We start from the raw sequence: 3,182 nt of genomic DNA, 5'->3' as shown, positions 1-3,182 counted from the left end.
CCCCACAATTAATTTAAATTAAATATTTTAAATATGTAAATCTTATTAATTAATTATTTAAGTAAAATTTATTTAAATTAGGTAAGAATTTTAAATTTGATAAATTAAATAATTTAAAATTTAATTAATTTAAATAAATTAATTAGTTAAGAATTTTAATTAATTAATTTTTTACTAATTTAAATTTAAAATTTAAATTAATTAATCTAATTAATTTTAATGTAATACTTTTTTTATTATTTTTTTATGTTTTATTTTAAAAATGATTATTCAAATTTTAAAAGCATGATTATTCAAATTTTTCTACAATTTATAAATTTTTATTATTTAATTAAATTAATTTTAATATTTAATTTGTTATGTAGCATTTTAAAAATGACTTGGAATTTAATGTAATACTTTTTCTATTTTTTTTAATGACGTGGCAGGCATGGTTGTCGTGGCAGATGGGACAGCTGATGTGGCAGCTGACGTGGGAGAGAGTGTGTTACACTCACCAAAAAATGGTGTAAAATGTTATTTTTTAGTAGGTTCAGGGATCTTGATGACAAATATGTAAGTAGAAGTGTCTAACTTACAAAACCGACATAGTATAGGAGTCCAGAAGGTCATTTTTCCTTTTTATTTTATAATTTTTGGATACATAATTAGCATTCGAATACATAACTTTGAAGTTAAGAATATAACAGTTAATTACTTAATTTTTGCTCGGATACATAATTAGCATCCGAATACATAATTTTGAATTTAAGAATATAACATTTAATTACTCCATTTTTGCTCGGATATATAATTAGTATCTGAATAAATAAATTTGAAGTTGAGATAAATAAATTTGATTACCAAGATAAATTCATTTTTGAAATTATTTGATCGAGATACATAATACATTAACTAGACGATCAAATAGAGATACATAACTAAAATATGTATCAGAAATTTATGGGATTATGGATATATCTGGTTGTTTTAAAATAAAAAAATAAAAAAATTTAGGTAATTAATAAACACGATAAGAATTTTATGTAGTTTAGTAAAGATAAATTGTGATATGTAATTTTTGCTTATTAAAAGGATAATTGGACGCTTTGAGAAGTGTTACTTCAGGTAAGTTCCAATATTCATTTCGATATTTTTAAAATTTGATTTAAATTAATAAACGTAGTGTGATAAGATAATTATACTCTACTACCTCTTATCTAAGCTTACTTTGCTTTCCTTTAACTTCATAAATGGGAATAAACATCATATCTATTTTAAGATCAAATCATTCTTCATAGTGACAGAATCTTCTTTAATTTGCTGATGTATATGGAATATAAATATGATATGTATCTAAGTCTACTATAGTAACATAAAACGTGAAACTCATATGAATTTCAATATTACTATAGTCGAGAAAATTCGTTAGGGAACCTTCACGATTTAAAATTGCATTTTTTACGAATTTCTTTTAAGATTTGGAGTTATCTTAATGTTGCAGTCCAATATTTAAATGGAATACGATGCGTATTTCCAACCAGAATAATCACATCTTTACGTGCCCACTTTGGGTCAAAAGTAATAAAATGAATTCATATGTGAGATATTTTAATCTGTTTAGTAAGTAAATTATCATTTTTACCGAATAACATTTCGTAATATTACTTATCAATAAATTTACCTATAATTATCTAAAAAGTTATCTTGATTACATGACTATCTTTGTTAGCGTCCAGAACTTAAATTCCATATATCATTGGCAACCTTTGGCAAAAGAAATAACAACATACATCAATGGAAAGAGAACCTTGGAATAACCGGTAAAATTACTTTCATTTATCTAGAAAGTGTCCTTTCCTGGATTTAGTGCACAGTAGAAGTTTTAATGCACCAGATTATTCTTTTCTTTTTAACAACACACAACGAGTGAGTGACAATGAAAATTGTAATAATAGGCCATTTTACAGACGGTCTATCTATCAAATATATTTTAAAAGGATTTAATTTGAAATTTTGAATCGTTGTATCACAAGTTTCAAATTCTATTGCCTCTCTTAACCCAATTGCAATTTCCTCCTTTATCTATTAAAAGAATATTTTTGAACAAAAGGGTAAAAGCAATTTATACACGCTAATATTCATATACATATTTATCATTTACTTATGGATTTATAATTATACGACATGTATTTAAACTACATTCTTCCAACTTGTTCTAGGAAATGATCTTCTTTAGCCAAGGTATATCAGAAACAGTTTCTCTACGCCCATGAAGGTAGAGATAATACTGTGTATGTTCCACCTTACTGAGACTCTACAACAACAACAAACCCAGTATATTCCCACAAAGTGAGGTCTGGGACCTTACTAAAACTCTATTTATAAGATTTTATTGGCATATTGTTGTTATTGCATTCCACCCAATTGAAAAAAAATAAATTAAAAATGATGTCTTTGGTATCAATTGATGGACAGGAATGGATTAGGGGAATTAGAGAGAGTGATTTGGGCTGTGATTCCAATTGTATAAATAGTGAATTAAGTACTACTTGAAAGAATTGATGTGATGAGATTCACACAATTTCTTTTTAGAATATATGGCTAAAAACTTGTGTTTTTTTCAATAGAATTAAAGAATCCCCACCAATTTGGAGAATCATCCGAACGTTGTAGGATTCCATACTTGGAAAAGTTTAGATATTCTCACACATCAAGTGGGATGTCTACTATATTCCCATTTTCTATCATTTATAAAAATTGTTCCTCTAATAGAGTTTAACTAAATTTCGATTAACGTCTTAAAGTCTCTAAATACTTAAAAAAGACAATTTCATACGCTCGTGGCTTGAATCTGTACGCTTCTGATCAAAGATGATGAAATGTGTATCATTCCATTTTAGTATTATACACAAGGTTACTTAGCTAGTCCCCTAAGTAAGTGAATGACCTAATTTTTTAATTTGGGATACATTTAATTAATTTGCAAAGTACGTAGACATAACTCGAGTAGTACCATTCTTTCATGGTTGATGATTAAATATGCACACACCAAAAGTTTGGCTTACTTAATTGGAACATTAAGAAAAAAAAATCGCCAGCAAGCAATCTTATCCACTAGAAACATGTAACCTACAAATAAATATATATTCATTTTGTACCAAACAACACCTAATTACCTAAGAAATCCTATATAAGAATTG

This window comes from Capsicum annuum, chromosome 4 (assembly GCF_002878395.1).
Source record: "Capsicum annuum cultivar UCD-10X-F1 chromosome 4, UCD10Xv1.1, whole genome shotgun sequence".
Lineage (NCBI taxonomy): Eukaryota > Viridiplantae > Streptophyta > Magnoliopsida > Solanales > Solanaceae > Capsicum > Capsicum annuum.
The sequence above is the reverse complement of the archived record's forward strand: the minus strand, read 5'-3'. Positions refer to the sequence as shown.